This window comes from Buteo buteo, chromosome 11 (assembly GCF_964188355.1).
Source record: "Buteo buteo chromosome 11, bButBut1.hap1.1, whole genome shotgun sequence".
Lineage (NCBI taxonomy): Eukaryota > Metazoa > Chordata > Aves > Accipitriformes > Accipitridae > Buteo > Buteo buteo.
Window position 1 is genome coordinate 33,824,247 of NC_134181.1, and position 13,530 is coordinate 33,837,776.

The 13,530-nt window shown below is 37.3% G+C and overlaps 1 long non-coding RNA gene across 1 annotated transcript; it reads right to left on the minus strand.

Annotated features, from left to right (window-relative positions):
- Positions 1–2,830: 2,830 nt before the first annotated feature.
- LOC142036440 (uncharacterized) lies at positions 2,831–10,936 on the minus strand. Its single transcript, XR_012652153.1, has 3 exons — positions 10,441–10,936; positions 7,266–7,339; positions 2,831–3,252 (listed from the first exon to the last, which is right to left on the minus strand). It is a non-coding gene; the product is annotated as an uncharacterized LOC142036440 (long non-coding RNA).
- Between the last annotated feature and the right edge of the window lie 2,594 nt (positions 10,937–13,530).

The following is a 13,530-nucleotide window of genomic DNA, read 5'->3' on the forward strand; positions in this document are numbered from 1 at the left end:
ATCTTGCATGGTATGTGTGGTAGTCTGGTAAGAAACCCATAACATTCTGAATCTCAGAGCACGCAGTATTTGCTTCATCTTTCTTTAGTATTTAACTATCAATTTTTCCTTAGACTATAGTATGGCTAAACTAGAAAGAATGAATTTCAAGTTAAGTATACTTTAGAAACACTGCTGTGAGCTTTTATTTACTTATTTTAACCAAATGCACAATTTGAAAGAAGAGGGTCTTGGAGCAGATGGAGAATATAAGCAGTGGTCTGTAACGTCCATGAGCATTTGCTCTTTGAACCTTGTACAATCAAAATAGCAATACAGAATACTACCTGGGAAGAATCCACCATTCAGAATAGAAATAACGTTTTCCTATTCCTTTACTCAGCTACAGATCAGAAGGTGCAATCACTATAAGCAGACTGCAGTATATTCAGCAGTAATGAGATTGTACTTATGCAATATGATTGGGTGCGTCCTTCCAGTAATCATTTTCTCTATATTTTATTTTTTAAGACCCTTGAGATCTTTGTTCCCTAATTTTGTTCAGACCAAATGATGATGTGGTTAAGGACAAACTGTTTTCTGCACTTTGAATTTTTTGCCTAATCTACTGAGTGAGAAACCAAATTCTAAGGCTGTAGATCATTGCAATTTTGAATGCAGTCAGCTGCAGCTGTGGGTGCTTGACATCTCTGAGAGTTAGCCACCAGGTTTTTACACTATATTCATGACAAGGGCCTAGTAAGTACCCTGCTAGTTCTACAAACACAAACAAGAAGATTGGATATGTAGTTTCAGATTACTCTGAATTACCTGACACACAACAAAACAATTCAGATGTACTTGTGGCAGAGTGAGGAACTCAATATTATTGTTATATTGTGTTCGGTTTGGAAGTGGAACTTGCTTATTGTGTTATTTATCCAGTTGCATCTAGGTAGATGAGGGAATTAGAAAGTTCTTCTAGTAATTCTTGGAGGGAATCTTTTGATTTCTTTATTGCCAATCCCAGGTGCAGTGTTGCAATTACTACATTTCTGCAAGGTATATTCACTCCAATGCCATTATGATATTCCTTTTCACTGGATGATCCTTTTGGAAAATGAGCCCATGGGGAGGAATTAGGTTGCACAAAAAAAAGGGAGCAGTGGACAAGTAACTCATATGCATGCAACCATAGCGAAAACCTAATGTATATGCAATCCTATTATTCTGTGCAAGCAGTAATGATATAAAGGGCCTGCATTACTGGAATATCTGAAGTGTACAAGTTCTGTACAAGTTTTTTCTTTAAATAATTCATAGTTTGTTACTTGTAAAATTGGATATAATATGTATTCTGTAATGGAGTATCATTGAACTAGAATTCCTTTCTAGTAGGAAGACATACTGTGTTGATAGCTTGATTTAAGTAGGTCCACTTCTGAATGACTTGGGGTTGAATGCAGATATATGGTATATCCACTCAAACTTGAATTAGCTGGATGAATGTTTTTGTACTAACAGTATATAATTATAACTTGTTTTTATTATCACTAAAAATGAATTGATTTGCTGAGGTGATCAATCATTTATGTCACTTGGAAAAAAACCCCATATGCCTATAGCTATATATCCTAAAAAAAACCATATTAAAATGGTGGTCATAGTGCATTTTGGCTTGTAATAGAAATATTATTGTTTAAAATTTTTTAAAACTACACCAATACAGCCATTAATGGCTAAATACAGAAGGCCAGATCCAAACTGCTGTCATTTAGTTCCATTGAACTGTTGCAATTTACACCAATTCAGAAAATCACTCTAATGGACCACTTCTCCTGCCTTCACACTGAATGTTGCCTGAGTAAACATTAGTTTTACTAATTTAATGGAAACTCTTTGCATGTTTTCCCACGTGCACTAGCCTCAGTTTCAAGATAAGAAAAGCACACAGTGGAGATCAGTGCTGGCACAGAGAACATTATCCAGGCTGAAGTCAAAGGGTGATGGTAGTAGCTGCTACTTGCAAAATTCCTAACTCTCCTTGGATGGGAAATTTGGACAAAGGGACAGGAAATTCCACAGGACTGATTAAAAAAAAAATAATTAAAAGGGTATGATGCCAATGAGTATAGTTTCACCTTGCAATAGCACTGCTTTTTACTGTCTGTGCTGAGAGTGGTTTCCACCTCTGACTTGTCAGGTGTTGCAAAGGATGTTGATCCAATTGCCGCTACCTTGTACTCCAGTCTCTTGTATATTTGCCAGTGATTTTGTATTTCTGAAAGCTTCATCGAAGCTAGCCACTTGCTATAGTTCTTCAAGGTTTTTTTTCTCTCCGATCCTGTTGCTCCCTGACTTCTGCAGTAGATCCATTTCCCTACTCTCCCGGAGTGGTAGCTTTCAAGCTACATACGTGGGAACGGAGTATGGGAGGAAACAGGGTTCATTTAGAAGTGGGAGGACTAGCATGACTAAATAATAACCCGTGTGTTGTGCAATTTCCAGTGAAACTGATGGGGAGAAAAAGACTAAAGATTTGAGAGTTCATTCTTTTATCCTTCTTTGGATCTGGACTATTTAGCTGATGTCTCTTTTTTGTGCTTTCCTTTCATTTGACCATCCTGTGTTCAAATTTCCTTACAGAAGCATATGGCCCTGAACACAGAACTTATGCATAGAAAATAAGACCTTTTATCATCGCTGTCTTTGGATAATGTTTAATGGATTAATGGGTTAAAGAAAGGGATTGAAGAAGTAGAAATAGTTTATCTTTTAATATTTTAAGAAACCCTTAACACATGTACACATCCTATTCTTATCAACATAGGAAAACAAATCAAAAGTTAATGAAGCAAACCACTCAGCCTAATATGAAGATTACTAGCCACCCTGAAAAAACACGACATATGTGATAAACAAGCTTCCTATTCCTTCTTCTAACAATGCTCCCCTCACATAGACCCGAGACCAAATCCAGTGTAATAAATCATTCATGCTAATATTGAACATTATGAAAGGTTAAACGTAGAATTGGATGGCAATCTTGTCAGACCATTTTCTTTCCTTAGTTGAAGCATACATACCAGGATGCATTCCTCAACTGTTGTTAATTTAAAGGGTTTGAGGCTGAAAAAAGGAGATTCTGGAAAAGTCATGCTGGTCCATGTGGGTTAACTTAGTCTGAGGCATCTGCATTTTCAGTTTGAGGATTCGAAGTGACTTGGTGGAAGACTCTCATTTGCTCTTTTCTCTCTACTATTTCTCTTTAATCTGAAAATCGAGAGTACCAAGATTTAATATTAGAATTCTGTGCAGCAGATTATTAGCAGTATTATGAAAAATAATTCATACCTTAGATGATAAAAAATTGAGGAGTTTTTAGATGTGTGTAGATAGAAGACAAAATATTTTCTGTTTGGGAGATTGTATAGTTTAAGAACACTGTAGTTTGTATTTCACTAGGAATAATGTTAAATTGTGCTAAGAAGAAATCATGCAAATTTCAGATTTGCCATGTGCCACAGAAAAATATCTGTATCCAGATAGTTAAGATTTTAGAAAGATTATTTTGGGTTTTGCTTTTGTAATAGAAACCTCAGGCCTATATTATTATCTATGCAACTATTTAGGCTTATTGTCTTCAAGCTTGTAACATATGTTCTTAACTATGTTTTCAGGAAACAATGTAAATATCTTTTTTTTGGTAATATGTTTCCTCTTATTGCTTTGTCCATCTCGGAGCTACACAATTCTGACTAAACATCCCTGTAGAGAAAGAATATCCCACTGCTCGAAATCTTTTTACTTTGCTGAGTTCTGTTTTCATTTAGACGCATAGTCAAAATTCCATACTTGATCAGACTAGTGGTATAGTTAGCTCAGTATCCTGTCTTTAAGAAAAGCTAGTAACAGATGCTGCATAGGAAGGGGAAAGGAATGCTTCAGTTAGTAACCCAGGGGTAACCTGCCTGTGGGGAAAGATTTCTCCCCAAGCCACAACAGTTTGAGACTGAGTTATGCCCTGAAGTATAAAGTTTTATATCCCTTCAAAAACTGCAGTTTTAAAAAATAGCTATCGTAATTTCACAAAACTTTTTGTGAAGTATCTATTTCTTCATAGAGTCCCATTAAGTTCTTGCCTCCACAGTTTGTACAGTGACAATGAGTTCAATAAGCCAATTATGCTCAGTTATGAAATAGATTTCCCTTCTGTCACTTTTCTGTTTGATCCCTTTCAATTTAATTAAATGGTCAAAATTTAAAGTATATTTTTTCCATCCTGAAAAATAAACTTTTCATTGTAACTTTTCAGAAAATAGCCTATCATCTACTTTATTTTTCATCTGGAATAATTCTGAGTTTTTACACTGATGAGAGATTGTTTAAGCGACCATCTCACTTATCTGCTGTAAAAATATTTTAAAGATGCAATTTTCTGTGAAGAAGCTAGTTCAATGTGTAATTCTCCTCTGTCTTTGATGGATCATTTGCTCAGACATAATGAATTCTGCTGAATCTGATAACTTTATTTCTCATAAAGTAATCACAGTAAAATAATGAGTTACTGTATCATCATTTTTGCTTTGTTTCTCATTGCTTGCCTTTTTCACTTGAAAAAAAGTCCTTGAGTTCTTGATTAGTCTTCTTGGCTTAAAGGACTTGTCTTTTGCCAGGTTGAAAGAAAAAATTTATTCAGATTCTTTACTTTTGATTCACCATTGCTCAGAAATAATGAATGGTATCCTTTCTTATAATGACCCAAAACATCAAGGGTGGCTTCCTACTCACTATGAAAAGACACAGGTCCAGCTTTTTCATTGGGATAAAAAAATTGTTAATAAAATCATCACAGTGGCTCAGGTACGTTAGCCTGTTAGACCTCCGACAGGAAAGTCACAGATCTTAAGAAGAAGAAGAAGAAAGGGAAGGAGAAACAGAGATTCATGGGAGAAAAAAAGGGGGAGAAAATGTGATTTCAGATGGTATCAAACAAAAGAAAAGAATGTTACCGTCAGTCCTCTCCCACCAAATTTGCCTCTGCCCAGTTCAATGCTGGTACCACTGCTCAGGTCAGAGATTTATTAAAATGCAATAAAGTGACATTATTTCTGGAAACCTGGAACCAGCCTGGAACTACTTGAAGAATTCTTCTTAAAGACTGATCCAAACCCCACAAAAGTAAATAGGATCTTTTGCATTGATTTCAAGAGGCTTTCAATTATACCATAATCCTGCATTGTTGAAACAAATGCTGAACTGGTTGTTGGGAAGATATTTGAGGGGAAGCCACTACTACTGTTACTAACAGAATTTATCATTAATAGAAACAAAATACCACACTGTATTCACTGACATGGTAACAATACCTCTCTGTCTGATAACCTTATGCAATGAAAAACCATCAGAAACTTGAGATTTTTGAAATGTTTCAAGAGTTACAATTCATTAAAATTCTGAAACCTGTTGTATTAAAACTATCAGAAATGGCTTGTATTTACTTCTCAACTAGTACATTTTAAAAGTACGTGTACTTTTTCAAATGCTATTTCATGTCCTATTCCCAGTGATGACCTCTATCTGTGCTGGACTTAGGTACTATTTTTTACTGAAACGAGATCTCTTTAATCAGCTTTAAAAACATTGTGAACTGAAACTGCTCTTATTTAAAAGTTTAACTTTAGTTTCATCAATTTATAATCAGAGTTCCTCTGGTATGTTTGATTCCTGACAAACAAGGATAAAAGTCTTGTGCCCCCATTGCTAATGAGATGATAAAACAGCAGGGATCAAGTTTTTAATTACTACAGGCTATGCACTGGAGAGGTACCAATGATATTTTCTATTGCATGTCTAAGTTGTAACTTCAGGCTTATGACAGTCATGCTGTGTTCCTCTGCCTTTGATGATCACTCATCTATGTCTCCTGAGAACATACAAAAATTTCTGAGCTTGGATCCTGGGGGGCTTGCAATTATTGCTGTAACCTGGCACAGGTTCCAGTGTAGTACCATTGCTGCTCAGTGAGGATCTGATGTCTGAACGGAGGATAGGACATGCAAAACATCTATGAACTTTTCTTCTCAGACAATCTGGATTCTCAATCTAGTTGTCCCTTTAATAATTGTGCTTTTAATTAAGCTGGAGAATCATTTAATACTGTTTCATTTTTTCCTATTAGAAGCACAATCTATTACCTTCTCATACATAAGGAATTACGGCCATAGGCACACAGCAATACACATTTTTGGCACTAGGGGACTCAGGTCTTGGAAAATTGACAATACAGGCATATTTTTGGAAAGGATCATCATTCCTACCCATGTTTATAAGCTTGTTGAGCAAGTTTTGTTTCTTTGCATAAAATTAATACTGATGCAAGAGATTAAAATGCATTTTCTAATAAACAGTTCCATTATTAGAAAGAGGGAGCTGAAGCTGATGATTTTGCAGACCTATCCTTCCCTTCCCCAGTTTTACAGATCTCCACCACACTGACCATTCTGCATATATTTGGCCGTTATTCTGGTTATTCAAATGCTTATTTTTCCTTTTGCTCCATACCACTGTCTTAGATAAGAGTGGATATTTCCTTTGGCTCCAGTGCAAGGCAAACAAGAGCCACTAGTTGTGCTAACATAGACAAAGCACAGATGAGACCAGAATGAGGATGCTTGTAGGTTACATGGAAAGTCAGCTCTCTGACTTTCTGACCAGCTCTCCCTGGTTGCCTCAGGACTGGATCGCTGCTTAGATCACCAGAAATTTGTGGGGAGGAAAAAATCAGAGGAAAAACACTGAAAGTATCTTCTCACTGAGCTTCCATGAGTTTTTTCTCTGAATACGAGGGTTATCTTCTCATGAAAGAGTTTGTGAAATCTGAATGTGAGCCCACCAGATTCTTCAAATCAAGGAGAGGCTGTCTCCGTACACGCCATGTACCCACCAAAATTTGCTCTGAACCCACTGCTGCTTTTTTCTGCCACAGCTGCACAGCTCTGCCACTGTTCCACAGAATCCTACAGACATAATTTCATTTAAATTCCATTATGCTGAGAGAGCACTCTGTGAGAAAATTATTTCATCCCTATTTTGTGTTGCCTTTTCTGTTTAATCTCCTCTTGATGTGAGAGATAGGTATGTCTCAGCATTTTTTCCAACCAAAATGAAGCTACTATTCCTCTCCTCAGTTCCTTCAGTTTATACTTCCTCTCTGCAGCTAAACCTTAACCCAGGAGGGTTTTTTTCCTCTGGGGAAGGAGTTAAGACCACAGAAATAGTGATACCTTCAGCATGAAGTGGAGTGAGCAATGGGAAAAAGATGAATCTGGATTCAGGAGCAGGAGGTCCTCCTTGAATGCTGAAATATAAAAAATAAGAAAGTACTTTTTCTTTATCTAAACTTGAAGATTTTACAGCAGCATCATTTATGTATGGGAAAAATACCAAAGGACGTGCCTGCATGCAAAGATATTGCAAAATACTGTATGAAAGCAAACTTTAACTAATATATTCATTTCAGCAAGAATTGTGAGTTCTAATCTGACTTGGATTCTCCAGGGACTGCATGTCAGACAAATGCTACAGAAATCAAGAGACCAGATGACCCACTTCTCTCTAGCTTGAGGATAAAACCCCACTGCTTTGGTAGCCCCATCCAAACTGGCTGTAAATAATCATTCTTAAGAAATACAGGGTGGTAACATTAACTTCAAAAAGTGCTTCACAAATTCAAAAACTTCTATTAAATAAGCAACCATGATTAATGCACTTGGCTGTAGAATTCAATTACATTTTAGAAGCAAATCATGAAGGAGACTTCATACTTGTTTTCTTTTACAACTGATATGACAGATCAAAAACGTTAATGCTACAAATACTGTACTAACTAGAACCCAAATATAGCTTAAATGCACTGATTTATTTTACGAATGTAGGACATCCAAGTAATAGGCTATCGTTCTGTAGAGGCCATCAATGGCACTTAAGAACTATACAGATTATATCAACTCAAACCAATGCATAAACAGAATCAAGAGACATTTAATATGCTACATAATAGAACTTGAAATTAAGTTGACCATAAAATGTGTATAATCTAAACTGCAGAAATCACTCCATTTTAATGATCTGTTCCCTAAAAAGAAAATGTAAAGTGTTTAAAAGATTTAGCAAATAGCAAAATGTGTGCATAGATTGAATAAATCATCATGGGTATCAATTATATCTTGAAAATAGTGTACAGCTTTTATAACATCAAGGACTGGTTTTAATTACAGCTGCTATGTAACTAACATTTTCTTAATTTTAATGAGTGTTGTCTATTATAGGATTAACTTGTGCTGAAGCTGAAGAAGCCAAAAGAATCTTGAATTAAAAGAATTCCAAAGACATTTGAGAGGTACACAGAACAGCAGATTGTTTTGAATTATGTTGGATTTTGGCCCAAATGCTGTTCTACTTTCTCACTCAGTGAGACATCTCATGGGAGTATGGCAAACAAGACTTGGCCTTTTTTCCAGAATTGTAAAAAGTAAATATTGCAATGGGTTACAAGTGCAAAGCTGTAGTAAATTCCTGTCTATAAAATAAATTTGCATTACCAAAATAAGCACATTACATCATTATAATCCTTAATATAGAGTTACATCAGTAACACCAAATCTTTTAAGTTCCTGTGTTTAGTTGTAAATCATGCTTGACTGACATACCGTATCTATATTGAGTATATACCATTGTAATAGTACTGATACAGCAGCAAAATTTCATCAGCTAGGCAAGGTCTTAAGTGAAATATTGTACAAAGGTTGAAGAACCACTTGGAAGACTCCTGAATCAAAAACAAAACTGAAAAACAGTGAGTTTGCATTCATCAGCAGCATTTCAAAGTATTTTCAAATTTTATTATTAAAGAACGATGGAACTTAGTTTACTACAGACCAGGGTAGAGAACCTGTGGTTTGAGAGGTGACAACAGTCCATTTTGTGGGCACTCCAGTTTTTGTCCCCCCTCTTTGCCTGGCTTACCCAAAGGGTGATCATGGTCAACTGCTTGCTATTTATGTTCAGGATTTTTTTATTTTGGTCCATTCTTAGGCTACTGGTCGTGAATGAGGTCTAAGGCAGGACATAAAGAAGACTGACTTTACGATCCACAAACAATTTATGGGAAGCAGCTGTTTTTGTGTAAACTTGTGAAGTGTTAGTACAGAGCTTAGAAGGCATCATTCAGCCTTGAAAGTTGGCTCTTGAATACAGGCGCAGAAGGAACATTATATTTCTGTTATGCTAAAGCTATGCCACTGTTAAATTAAAGTAAGAATTCCAAACTGAAATATTCATGTTTACAGAAAAGTGAACATAGTTCTTCAGGCTAGTGCCATACCTCAAGCCTATGATTTCTGTATGCTGAGGACAGAAGCATTTGCATTTGGCATCTCATTTTTCTTCAGCAAATTTCTTTTTTTTCTTCCGCTGACTTTTTCATTAAAAGAGCTGTAGTGTGTATCAAGAACATTATTTTGCTTATACAAAAGGAAAACTAGATAATAGGTGCTTTTTATGTCAAAAGGTTGTATTGCTTTTCTCCTACTGCTGGGTGGCCATAATATTTAAGTCATAAATGGGCAAATGTCAAAGCAGGTCTCCTGCTGTGCCTGACTCCCTCTAATAATTAGGTGCTGTTTTATTATTCTGTGGCTTAGTTGTGAGTACAGCTGTCAGCTGACATAACTGGTAATGGAAGGACCACATTCCTTATAGCTAGACAACTCCCTTCAAAATTCGTGGCATATTTACAGCCATCAGATTTGCAGTATCAGGTTCCGGACTACAGCTGTGCACAGCAAAATAATATCTGAACCTGTCTGACTGCACTGTTAAATGCACATATCCAACAACAAAAACTTATATTCATACAAAATAAGGAAGATCAGGCCTTCCATCCAGCTACGAGTGTGCCTTGCATTGCTTCAGGAGAACCAAACAGCTTCACTGCCCAGCTGGGAACCTTCCCTTCCCTGGCATCACTCGGTGGTGTAACACTGCTGCGCTGGCCCACCTCCCTTCCCTCTCACACCACTCCTGGAGAGCACAAGACAAGGAGGAAGAAGCCCCACGGATAGAGTACCCCCGTGGTCCCCAGCCACCACTGTACATGTTTGGAGCAGTAAACCACTAACATAATTTAGCAACTTGCTAAAGAGCAAGATAAAACAAAAAGGCAACTGCGAAGGTTGTCGCGAGCATGTCCATGTGCAGACAGAGGGCTCCGATTTGTATTTGCCTAAGGAAAAATGCAACAGCCATTTATGCCTTGCCTGTCTTGCTGCTGTTTGAAAGGTGTTTTACCATCCTATGATCCTTTTTCAGACTCTCTCTATAGACTCCTGTGATACTTCGAAAGGCAAAAAACTTTGGTTGGGTCTGATAATAAGGGAGAACCTTCCCATCCTGACATACCTCTTCTTTGAAGGCTCCAGGTAGCAACGCCAGTTCAGTCACTGTTAGAAAAGCTTGCCATGCCGAAGTTATTTCCTGGGTGAAGGGACCTCGTGGGAATGCGGACTTATTGACAGAGTGGTGCCGTTGCGTGGGCTGCACCAGGAGCTGACCGGCTCAAGGTGACTCTTCGCCAGGTGTATTGCAAGGACACAGGTCTGCGTTCCCCCCATGCAAGCAGTCACGGGGTGGCACACAGCGATGATCATTCTAGACTTCTCTCGTAGCCTGAGCCAATTTGGATAGCAACAAGAAGAAAGCACACATGTAGGAGCTGCTGTTCCCTCTGATGCCAGTGGGAGATTTCCTCCACGCTGTGAAAGCCTTGGGTGAAACGTGGTACGGGTGGGTTCTCAGAAATAGCCCTCTTCAAGAGGCATTTTTGAAAAGGAAGAAGTTACAACTTCTTGCTGCTCCAGCCAAAAGGTACACAAGTTTAATGCTGCAGGATTATTAGCTCTTTGTGTACTTAACAAAACATGCCAGTAATGTTCTGTAGAAAAACTTTCCCGTGGCAGCTGTCAGACTTGTTATAAGCTGTAGTTGAGCAACCAGTCAGGACATGTGGTTTTCTTGGGGAGAGGATTGTTATGAGGATTGTTGTGTTACTTTATTCCAGAAAATCAAATTAGCTCCTTGCTATTCCATATTCTAGCAATAACTTCCTACCACAAAGGCATCCTCCTTCAGCATGGGCTTAGGAAAACAAGGCAAAAATAGCTCATTCAAAGCTAGTAATGTTCAGGAAGAACATTTAGAAAATGTTGAATCCTTAATATATCAGTCCCTAGCCTTTATTCAAGGAAACCTTCTCTGGTATAAGTGGCATCTTTTTTTCTGGGCAGAATCTATAAGGGCAGTCCCATATTGCCAGAAGAAAGGTAAGAGACCAGAATTTTGGACAGACAATTTTTTGCCACAGCATGCTACTGGACACAGAAATTATAAGAAAAAGTTTACTGAGAAGAAAGACAACCAATAATAGATCAGTAAATATTAGGGTTTTACTAGCAGTCACAGACTGACCCTGATGAAGATGTTAATTCACTTTAGTGGTTATTTGAATAGGAAAAAGCCAGAGTGAAAAAAAAGAAAAAATAGAGCAAACGACGTAAGATATTTTCTGCTTTCTAAACACTGGCTAATCGTTCACCCGACTTTTTGCTAGATAAGAAAGTTCTAGTGGTGGCTATTTGTGAGATACTTAATGCAGTGAGACTTTTTTTTTTAATTATTTTTGCCCAGGAGACAAATGTGTAACCATATGATTTTTCCCCCTGCTATGTTAAAAATGCATTTATATTTTTTCAAGCACACCCCGATTAAAGAGGGCACATCTGTTTTAAGTCCTTCTTTATGAAAATTACTGAGCTTCCTCTGAAAGCTTATCTTTTAATTTCAAAATTCTTTGTAGCAATAACTTAGATAATAACCAACCATATTTCTGTCTTCTTTAGAAAAAAAGGAGAGAGAGAGAGAGAGAGAAAGAAAGAACCATTTTGAGCTTTGAACTCCCCCTCCCTCCCCTCTTTGGGTCTCCTTTGAAAAGGCCCCCCTCATTTGCGTTTAAAATGGATGTTTCATACTGGTTGATTAGTGTTAGTATGGGATACCAGCCGCTCTGAGCCCAAGGCTCAGCTTGAGATCTGCGGATTATTCATCAACTTCCCCGGCAGGGGGGACCGTTTCTCACTTTCACTGCACAGCAGCAAAGTGTTCAGCTTTGCTTTTTAAGATTTTTTTTCCCTTTTCACAAAGTTTTTTTTTTTTTCCCCTTCTTCCCCATGAAGGGGTTACTTGAGTGTACATAACACCAGATCACTTTTAATACCAAACCTCCCCCTCCCCGACCAGCTCACTTGGTCTGAATAGCACATAATGGATTGGGACGTATTTACCATATGTCTGTCTGGTTACAACCATTGTTTAAGGCAAAGATCATTTAAATATGTAAATTGAGACTTGGAGAGGCACTCGATTTTATCATTATACTGTGGCCATATTATAGCATCTCTTTTTTTTCTGTTTCCCTAGGTCTCATTGATGTTTTGTTTCTCATATTAAGTTAGAAAAGATGTAGAGGACGTATGTTAGGATGTGTCTGTATTAACAATATTTCAGTAACATTTATCATCATTGCTGTTAGCTTTTTGAATACCAAGTCTAATCCAGCTCTGATCAGGCTTTTACAAAATTGTTATTTGACATCAGCTATCTGTGTATGTTTGTAATACTTGATTGTTATTATTAATCATACCTATTAAGATAATGCTTCAGAACCAATGAAAAGGAGTTCTCCTTGTGCAAAACAAAAATAAATAGCAGACAATTTTGTGTGCCTGAAATCTAGCCCACTTTTCTGTCATCTGATCTCACAAAAGATGGGGTCTTTCAGTCCCATAAGCCATTATGGATACAGGAACACAATTGCAACATGAAGAGTTTTTCCAGACATTAGTGAGCATATATATTTTCCTTTGCTCCTTTGTCTCCAGCTGCCTAAAGGCATTCATCCTTCCTTGAACATAGTGGCTATACACAAAATTATAATGTCTACAAAAAGGCAGAATTACTTTCTTTTAACTTTAGCCATCTAAAACAGGCATGAACCTTGATGATTAGTTTAAAAGAATCTATTGCTGATGGAAAGAAACCAACACCTGCAGAATGGGACCATCCTATCAATACTTATGATGGAAAAGAATATCTTCTAGATATGGCATATACTACCCCCACTGATGGAGTGCAGATAACTAGTTTGGATCAAACTCCTAACTTTTAGATAGCAGAGACCGGGTGAGATGATTCACACTTACTAAGACTCAGGATGATTTGGTGCAATGCTCACAATCATTAATTCTTCTTAAAATTAACAGCTACCATGAGCTGATTTTTCTCTTTTGTTTCCTGCTGTCATCCTTGAAAGCTGAAAAAAAGATTTATCTTCTTTGGTACTTTTAGTGAACTATATTTCTCCTTCGGGACATCTTTAATCTGCTTACAAGGAGGTTAGTAGGTGTAAGAGATGCAGCACAGCACTATGCAGACTTT